Genomic DNA, 10,406 nt, shown 5'->3' with positions numbered 1-10,406 from the left:
TTATCTGCCCTCATTATGTCCACAGATGACAGATTTTCATTACTTTTTTCTTTAATCGACATAATTCCAAGGCTGCTGCATTTCTGTAAGGGTATTTTAAACTTTCATTGACAATTTGAAACAAAAAAAAATCCTCCATACAACCTTTAAGTCATGACCTGAGATTCTGCACAGACCTGAGCGTCGACCCGCACACGCACACACACCCACACACACACACACACACGACACACACACACACACACACACACACACACACACACACACACACACACACACACACACACACACACACACACACACACACACACACACACACACACACACACACACACACACACACACACACACACACACACACACACACACACACACACACACACACACACACACACACACACACACACACACACCACACACACACACACACACACACACACACACACACACACACACACACACACACACACACACACAGAGTCACTACGGCGCGTGAACCTCCCACACTATAAAGTCGGAGATAAACCCCGGGTCATTACATAAGTGTTGTTACGTATCTGTTGATGATAAATAATTAATCCTTTTACGAAGCCCGGTGAGTTTTTGAAATGCAGACCAAGGTTTATTCTCGTCGCAGCAGATACGCAGCGGCCAGAGTCTGAGCTCGCAGTATTTATAGAAAGACAAGTGACCTACAAATGAACGCAGAGGCACTTTTGTTTCACAGATTGTCAAACATTTAATCAACTTCACTTCTTTTTGAGGACAGGTAGGACTCAGTTTCCTGTGGGTGGAGATGTTTGTGTCTCCTGAGCCTTTACACGTGTTAAATTTGCTCTGGATAAAGTGGAAATCACATTGAAATCTTTCCATAATATACATTTCCATCGCACTGGTCCAGGTGCTTTTCCTCTGGGGTCGTGTCATCACCAGCGCCCTCTACCTGCATCCAAATGTCATTTACGTGGAAGAAAACCGACTGTAGACTTTATACTTTAATTTAAGTTGTAAACATGTAAGCAATATTAATATCGGGGGCCACAGTGCCACAATAAATGATCGAAATCTGAGTTTGTGTGGATCATTGGACCGTGTGTGTCTGATATCATCTTTGCACCGTCGGGAAAAGTCACGGGTTTATTAGTATTCTTATCTGGACTGTGTTTTGCGTGGTCGTATTTACAGTCAAATACAGTACAGAGGGTGTGCATGGGTCATTTGGCAGGTGCGCTCCTGCCGCAGAGCTGTTTTCAGATGATATTATATCAAATAAATCATGGCTCATATCAGGTGGTTGAGCTCAGGGTTTAAAAGAAAGAACTTCGCACATCAGTTACTTGAGACGGTGCGTTGGAGGAGACGGGGCGACCGAGAACAGGAAGAAAAGTCACACACACCGTCTTACTTACAATTATTTATTTATTTATTACGACAAACGGTTGTCCTAATAAATCTCATAATTTGCCAGTAAGACGGTGTGCGGGACTTTTCTCTGTTCTAGGACAAGCTCAGGGTTTAAAATGGAGATCGTTACCTTTGATTGGTTTCTCTATAAGTGTAAAGAAACCGAGGAGACACAGACTGAGCACAGGCCTGCAGTGACTCTGAACTTTCAGGACCTTCATACGGTTCGTGCTTAAAAAGGTGGGACTTTATGGGGCTTTATGGGGCTGTGTTTCTGGGCAGGGGTGAACTCAGGTGGTCCCAGAGTTTCCTGGAGAGATAAGGCGGCTTCTGTTCGCCCCTGTTAGTCCTGGTGGTTTATCTCAACCTTGATCTTTTATCAGACCTGGAGATTGTCCATTAACTTCTTGGGTTCTTTTAAAGACAATACAGTAAAATGTCTTTACCTTGTTGACATGTTTCAGCTGCAAACTGCAAGTCATCTTCAGGACAGGTGTGACAGGTGTGACAGGTGTGACAGGTGTGACAGGTGTGACAGGTGGTTTATCCTTGTTTTTATGTCTTTAAAAAGAATCCAAGAAGTTAAAGTACATAAGAAGACAAAATGAACAGGTTTGCCTGGAGATTGTCGTCGACCGGCTCGTTTAAGATCATTTGGAATTTACAAAATAAACATATTTTGTAGTTTGACCTCATGTCTGGACTAAAGCTGCATTTCTTTCATTTTAAAGATGTTTTTTAATGACATTTTTTGTTCGGCAGATTCATTTTTTCATTGCTTTGTCAGAACATAAACTCTTCAGTCTGAGCAGCATCACAACAAAGAGATTTACTGGTTTTTATAAAGAAATATTCTGCAGATTTGAGTTCAGTATTTTGGCCTCCACAATATTTTCTGTTTCTCCTGTGGTCACATGTAAAAACTACCCGCCCGCTCGTGTCCTTGAGCTTCACTGTCACTTTATGGATTTACAACATGATAATGTTTCCTCATCCAACTGCGCTGGAAACGTTTATGGTTTTGTTACTCACATCAACAGATCTTCTCTAGAAGTATGTCACTCCAGGATTATTTATTTAGTGTCATTCAAATTTAATCATGATCAAAGTACCGAGGAAAACCCTCCTGCACACAAGAACCACCACAGAGAGGCCCCAGAACCACCACAGAGAGGCCCCAGAACCGAACCTCGGGTCAGACCGGGCTCTGGTCTGGGGCCCGGGTTGGGTCCCGGGTTGGGTCCCGGGTTGGGGCCGGTCTGGGGCTGGTCTGGGGCTGGTCTGGGGCTGGTCTGGGTCTGGTCTGGGGCCCGGGCCGGGGTCTTGTTTTGGTCTTGTGGCTGTGCAGACGTCGGGCTGCAGGAGACTCACACTGAGACTCTTTTTTGTTCTTTTTGTTCTTCTAATGAAACTGGACGTTTGCTCCTTTGGAGCCGTCGAGACTTTGAAAAAGTGAATCAGTTCGTTACTAAACAGCAGGAGTCTGTCACAGTGGATCAGATAAGAGCTGCACAAGGAAGTTCACCACAGTCAGAGTTTCAACAACCGCCACAGGCGCACGGATTCTGAGGAGCCCCTCCAGGACCTCCAGCCCCACCTCCACCTCCACCTCCACCTCCTCCTCCACCTCCTCCACCTCCTCCACCTCCACCTCCTCCACCTCCACCACCTCCACACTCCTCCACCACCTCCTCCACCTCCTCCACTCCACCTCCTCCTCCTCCTCCTCCACCTCCTCCTCCACCTCCACCTCTCCTCCTCCACCTCCACCTCCTCCACCTCCTCCACCTCCACCACCTCCTCCTCCTCCACCTCCTCCTCCACTCCACCTCCTCCTCCTCCACCTCCTCCACCTCCTCCACCTCCTCCTCCTCCACCTCCTCCACCTCCACCTCCTCCTCCACCTCCTCCTCCACCTCCTCCTCCACCTCCACCTCCTCCACCTCCTCCTCCACCTCCTCCTCCTCCTCCACCTCCTCCACCTCCTCCACCTCCTCCTCCACCTCCTCCTCCTCCACCTCCTCCACCTCCTCCTCCTCCTCCTCCACCTCCTCCTCCACCTCCTCCACCTCCACCTCCTCCACCTCCTCCACCTCCTCCACCTCCTCCTCCACCACCTCCTCCACCTCCTCCACCTCCTCCTCCACCTCCTCCTCCTCCACCTCCTCCTCCACCTCCTCCTCCACCTCCACCTCCTCTCCACCTCCTCCTCCACCTCCACCTCCTCCTCCTCCTCCTCCTCCACCAACTCCTCCAGCTCCTCTGAGTCTGAGTGCTGAACACTTTCTCACTTGTGATTACAAAGATTTCACTCTGATTTTACAGCCCTGGCTCCTGCAGCCTGGACAGAGGTTGTGTGTGTGTGTGTGTTGTGTGTGTGTGTTGTGTGTGTGTGTGTGTGTTGTGTGTGTGTGTTGTGTGTGTGTGTGTGTGTTGTGTGTGTTGTGTGTGTGTGTGTTGTGTGTCGCTGACAGAGGCTTTGATTACAGTTCACATTATCTTTACACAGTTCATAAAGTCAGAGTGTTTTTTCCTCCTGCTGGTCTCAGCTCCGAGTTTCACACTGACGCTGTTTTTGTGATTTTCCACATTTACTGAAACATGATGAGTTCATGTGACGATACTTCAGCTCCACAGTGTCTTTCCACGGCCCGAGACACACTGCTCGGGCAGGTGTGGGGAGTGGGCAGGTGTGGGCGAGGGGCGAGTGAGCGAGGGGGTGAGTGGGTGAGTTCGGTCCGTGGGGTTTGATAACAGCACAAAGACAAACCCTGATGGTTCTACTGTGAGTTATGTTCAGAAATGCCTGATTGATGCTTGGAACAGTTTTCCAGCAGAGTTTTCTGTGTTTAAACAGAACCGGGTTTGTTGAGAAACGATGATTTCCCTCCGTTTTCCAAAATATCATCATGCAGCATCGTTTTCAAAAAAGTTTTCGTTTACATCGACCTTCATAAATCCTCCATCGAGTCTCTGGGCGGAGCTGGATCAGATTCAAACCTGTAGATTTTATTTCATTACAGTTGTAAGTTTTACTTGTTTAAAATGGTGCATTAGTGAGCGGCTCGCCTCTCCACAGATCTGATACAGCCTCATTGGTCTCTGGTCATAGATATGAAACATCAGCTGTGAAAATGAAACACATGAAAAGAAGAAACACGACTGATGCTCTGATGCTTCATCGTCATCGTCAGAGCAAAATGGAAACTCTGGAGGCACTTTTGGCGTCGGCTCCTGAAACTCTGTTCATCACTTTACACACAAACAACAAACCAGAGTTTTACACGATCAAACTCTAGACGCAGTTTTTATTTCAGAGGTGAATTTGTCATTTATGTGTAAAAGACGGAAACAAACGAAGGGAAATGTGTCAGTTTTTAATTAATGCTCCTGTATGTGCAGATACAGATGTGTCCCTGAGTGTGACTGGCCCCATGACTCCGGGCGTCACATGTTTGTGTGAGTCCAGCTCCGCTCACGTTTATCACAGTAAACACCAGCTTCTGGAAATCGCCAAACAACAAGCTTAAGATGCCAGGACAGATTATCCTGAGACGCCGCCGCTGCCCCTGGGCTCCCCTGCACCCGCCGCTCCCCCTGCACCCGCCGCTCCCCCTGACCCTCTGGGGCCCCTGGTCTCTGGCCTCACTGGAGCCTCTGGTCTGGGAGTGGTTTTCCGCTCAGGTGATGCTTGTCTGACTGGAGCTGGATGTCGACCAGGTGAAAAAACAGCCTCAGTTTGTCTCTTATGTAACTTTACATTTATGGCTGCACCTTGTGTTTTCATTTTATGTAATCGACTTGTAAAGTGACTTACAGTCGGCAAAACTATAAACCGCACGCCGCGTTTTGCTCTTTGCAGATAAGTGACGTCTGCAGAGATGTGTTTACTACAGCCCCGTGTGAGACCTGCTCTGTGACAGAGGGGTGTTCTCTCTGTGTCAGAGGGGTGTTCTCTCTGTGTCAGAGGGGTGTTCTCTCTGTGACAGAGGGGTGTTCTCTCTGTGTCAGAGGGGTGTTCTCTCTGTGTCAGAGGGGTGTTCTCTCTGTGACAGAGGGGTGTTCTCTCTGTGACAGAGGGGTGTTCTCTCTGTGTCAGAGGGGTGTCTCTCTGTGTCAGAGGGGTGTTCTCTCTGTGTGACAGAGGGGTGTTTCTCTCTGTGTCAGAGGGGTGTTCTCTCTGTGTGACAGAGGGGTGTTCTCTCTGTGTGACAGAGGGGTGTTCTCTCTGTGTCAGAGGGGGTGTTCTCTCTGTGTCAGAGGGGTGTTCTCTCTGTGACAGAGGGGTGTTCTCTCTGTGACAGAGGGGTGTTCTCTCTGTGTCAGAGGGGTGTTCTCTCTGTGTGTCAGAGGGGTGTTCTCTCTCTGTGTCAGAGGGGTGTTCTCTCTGTGTCAGAGGGGTGTTCTCTCTGTGACAGAGGGGTGTTCTCTCTCTGTGTCAGAGAGGTGTTCTCTCTCTCTGTGTCAGAGGGTGTTTCTTCTGTGTCAGAGGGTGTTCTCTCTGTCAGAGGGGTGTTCTCTCTGTGACAGAGGGTGTTCTCTCTGTGTCAGAGAGGTGTTCTCTCTGGGTGTCAGAGGGGTGTTCTCTCTGTGACAGAGGGGTGTTCTCTCTGTGACAGAGGGGTGTTTCTCTCTGTGACAGAGGGGTGTTCTCTCTGTGTCAGAGGGGTGTTCTCTCTGTGTCAGAGGGTGTTCTCTCTGTTCTCTCTGTGACAGAGGGGTGTCTCAGTCTCTGTGTGTCAGGGTGTCTCTCTGTGACAGAGGGGTGTTTCTCTCTGTGTCAGAGGGGTGTTCTCTCTGTGTGACAGAGGGGTGTTCTCTCTGTGTCAGAGGGGTGTTCTCTGTGTCAGAGAGTGTGTTCTCTCTGTGACAGAGGGGTGTCTCTCTCTGTGTCAGAGGGTGTTCTCTCTGTGTCAGAGGGGTGTTCTCTCTGTGTCAGAGGGGTGTTCTCTCTGTGACAGAGGGGTGTTCTCTCTGTGACAGAGGGGTGTTCTCTCTGTGTGTCAGAGGGGTGTTCTCTCTCTGTGACAGAGGGGTGTTCTCTCTGTGTCAGAGGGTGTTTCTCTCTGTGTCAGAGGGTGTCAGAGGGGTGTTCTCTCTGTGTCAGAGGGGTGTTCTCTCTGTGTGACAGAGGGGTGTTCTCTCTGTGTCAGAGGGGTGTTCTCTCTGTGTCAGAGAGGGTGTTCTCTCTGTGTCAGAGGGGTGTTCTCTCTGTGTCAGAGGGGTGTGTTCTCTCTGTGACAGAGGGGTGTTCTCTCTGTGTCAGAGGGGTGTTTCTCTCTGTGACAGAGGGGTGTTCTCTTCTGTGTCAGAGGGGTGTTCTCTCTGTGTCAGAGGGGTGTTCTCTCTGTGTGACAGAGGGGTGTTCTCTCTTGTGTCAGAGGGGTGTTCTCTCTGTGTCAGAGGGGTGTTCTCTCTGTGTGTCAGAGGGGTGTTCTCTCTGTGACAGAGGGTGTTTCTCTCTGTGACAGAGGGGTGTTCTCTCTTGTGACAGAGGGTGTTCTCTCTGTGTGACAGAGGGGTGTTCTCTCTGTGTCAGAGGGGTGTTCTCTCTGTGTCAGAGGGGTGTTCTCTCTGTGTGACAGAGGGGTGTTCTCTCTGTGTCAGAGAGGGTGTTCTCTCTGTGACAGAGGGGTGTTCTCTCTGTGTCAGAGGGGTGTTCTCTCTGTGTCAGAGGGGTTCTCTCTGTGTCAGAGGGGTGTTCTCTCTGTGTCAGAGGGGTGTTCTCTCTGTGTCAGAGGGGTGTTCTCTCTGTGTGACAGAGGGGTGTTCTCTCTGTGTCAGAGGGGTGTTCTCTCTGTGTCAGAGGGGTGTTCTCTCTGTGTGTCAGAGGGGTGTTCTCTCTGTGACAGAGGGGTGTTCTCTCTGTGACAGAGGGGTGTTCTCTCTCTGTGACAGAGGGGTGTTCTCTCTGTGTGACAGAGGGGTGTTCTCTCTGTGTCAGAGGGGTGTTCTCTCTGTGTGACAGAGGGGTGTTCTCTCTGTGTCAGAGGGGTGTTCTCTCTGTGTCAGAGGGGTGTTTCTCTCTGTGACAGAGGGTTCTCTCTCAGGGGTGTCTCTCTCTGTGTGACAGAGGGGTGTTCTCTCTCTGTGACAGAGTCAGAGGGGTGTTCTCTCTGTGTGACAGAGGGGTGTTCTCTCTCTGTGTCAGAGGGTGTCTCTCTGTGTGTCAGAGGGGTGTTCTCTCTGTGACAGAGGGGTGTTCTCTCTGTCAGAGGGGTGTTCTCTCTGTGTGACAGAGGGTGTTCTCTCTGTGTCAGAGGGGTGTTCTCTCTGTGTCAGAGAGGGTGTTCTCTCTGTGTGACAGAGGTTGTGTGACAGAGGGGTGTTCTCTCTGTGTGTGTGACAGAGGGGTGTTCTCTCTGGTGTGTCAGAGGGGTGTTCTCTCTGTGACAGAGTGTCAGAGGGGTGTTCTCTCTGTGTCAGAGGGGTGTTCTCTCTCTGTGACAGAGGGGTGTTCTCTCTCTGTGTCAGAGGGTGTTCTCTCTGTGTCAGAGGGGTGTTCTCTCTGTGTCAGAGGGGTGTTCTCTCTGTGACAGAGGGGTGTTCTCTCTGTGTGACAGAGGGGTGTTCTCTCTGTGTCAGAGGGGTGTTCTCTCTGTGACAGAGGGGTGTTCTCTCTGTGTCAGAGAGGTGTTCTCTCTGTGTTCTCTCTGTGACAGAGGGTGTTCTCTCTGTGTGACAGAGGGGTGTTCTCTCTCTGTGTCAGAGGGGTGTTCTCTCTGTGTCAGAGGGGTGTTCTCTCTGTGACAGAGGGGTGTTCTCTCTGTGTGACAGAGGGGTGTTCTCTCTGTGTCAGAGGGGTGTTCTCTCTGTGTGTCAGAGGGGTGTCTCTCTGTCAGAGGGTGTCTCTGTGTCAGAGGGTGTTCTCTCTGTGTGACAGAGGGTGTTTCTCTCTGTGACAGAGGGTGTTCTCTCTGTGTCAGAGGGGTGTTTCTCTGTGTGACAGAGGGGTGTTCTCTCTGTGACAGAGGGGTGTTCTCTCTGTGACAGATTCTCTCTGTGTCAGAGGGGTGTTCTCTGTGTCTCTCTGTGACAGAGGGGTGTTCTCTCTGTGACAGAGGGGTGTTCTCTCTGTGTCAGAGGGTGTTCTCTCTGTGACAGAGGGGTGTTCTCTCTGTGACAGAGGGGTGTTCTGCTGATGCTGAGTCTGTTCTGTGTTTGTATCTCGACTGTTTCCTGTTTGTCTCTGGTTTGTTTAAACTATTTTATCGTCACATGACGACGTCACAAACCCAGAGAATCAGAAGGAGCGAGTCACAGTGTCGTGTCCAATCAGGACGAGACTCCAGCTCCTACATCAGAGGATCAGAGTTTTCAGGAGTCCCACAGTCCCCGTCACATCTGGACCAACATGAACTCGTGGAGCTGGAGGCACCAGATCGTTCAGACTCTGGAGATGTTTTCCATCAGATTCGTGCAGGCATGTCCAAACTGTGGCCCGTGGGCCAAATGCGGCCCTCAGACAAATTTTTCTTGGCCCTCAGGCTTCCAGGTGGATCGGCCTATCAACTAAAAATTAACTTTTTACTGCAAGTTTTTTGAAAATCTACCTTGATAAAGTTGAGATGTAATATTTAGTGTGTGATTTTAAGGATTTTAGCATGAATAACGACGGATGGTTCATTCTAACGTGTTAAACATGCACAGATTTCAGTTATTCACTGCACTGAGCTCCAGTCTACGGCCCTCGATCGGCCTCTGTGTCGTCTGTGTTTACATATGTGGCCCTTGATGAAATAAGTTTGGACACCAACGAACACTGCACCCACAACCAAAACCACTCACATACACACTAGTGTGAACGGGACCTTGAGGACCACAGGGATCAGTCTTTTCCCCTTTGGTCTTTTGCACTCTGAGGAAACTGTTCTGAAGTTTGTGGAGTCTGTGTTTCGTCCTCACTTCACTAAACTGAGTTTAAAGTTTTATAATGAGACTTCTGCTCTGGTTTCATAAGAATTTAAATTCAACTCTGTCTCTTCACACACTTTACGACAGTTTATGACTTTGTTGTTTATGACTTTGTTTATATGTCGTATCTCACTCTTTCATATTTATAGTCTGTTTATTGTTTCCTAATCTTCATTTGATTTCCACTGCGTCATCGTGTCGTTCTGTGTCTCTGAGCTGCGGCCAAGAGCTGTTAATAATAACACACCAGTATTATATTTATTTATTTGCTCAGGTCAGGGCGTGTTAATGAACATATGTGATACGTGATAACGAATCAGTTACGTGACGCTCTTTAGACATTGACGTGTAATTGTTGGAGTAGCAGCTTAAACATAATTCAATTTCAAGCGTCCCACTATTTTGACTTTTTTAATTGTCAGAGCAGCTGCACTTTACTATTTTTCAAAAGTCGATGGGACGACTTTGTGGAAGGAGGAACTGATGAAAATGTGTGACATGAAAACTTCTGTGTGTCCAAAGACGCTCTTCGTTGCTTTAAGAACAAACACACACAATCCAGTTCACACACTTTTGTGTCACCGTCTGCAGCAGATTTACTCCTGAAAACACTCGACTAAACACAGAATAAAAAGTGAAGACGCAACGACACTTTTGTGTCTTTTGTTCAGATCCTCAGCAGATAAACGTAGCCTGACTCAGGTTCTGTGTTTGCAGTTGTTCCTGCAGGAGCCGAGGTTTTAGTCGACCGCTGATGATTTTCATTATTATACCTGATGAAAACTCTGTTCTACTTTTACCAAATGTTTTACAGAACATGTTTGCTCGATCCTGGCGATGTTTTTAAGGGAGTGTGCCGATGTTCCCACATTTCTACGTTTTTTTTTTGTTTTGTTTTTTTTCCCCCAAAATTAGGCCCTATCATCAGTTGGCTTTAGATTTTATCCCAAATTCTCCCAATTTAGTCATCACACCAAACCTGTCTCCAGCAGCAGTTGACCACAGATGTGATGTAGACGTGATTGTGCAAAGGACCGAGGTTGAAAAGACTCTGAATCATCCCTTTAAATGTGGAATAAACATAAAAA

Source organism: Boleophthalmus pectinirostris, unplaced genomic scaffold, assembly GCF_026225935.1.
Source record: "Boleophthalmus pectinirostris isolate CB_2022bp ecotype Guang Dong unplaced genomic scaffold, ASM2622593v1 HiC_scaffold_6, whole genome shotgun sequence".
Taxonomy (NCBI): Eukaryota; Metazoa; Chordata; class Actinopteri; order Gobiiformes; family Gobiidae; genus Boleophthalmus; species Boleophthalmus pectinirostris.
Note: the sequence above shows the minus strand (reverse complement) of the source record.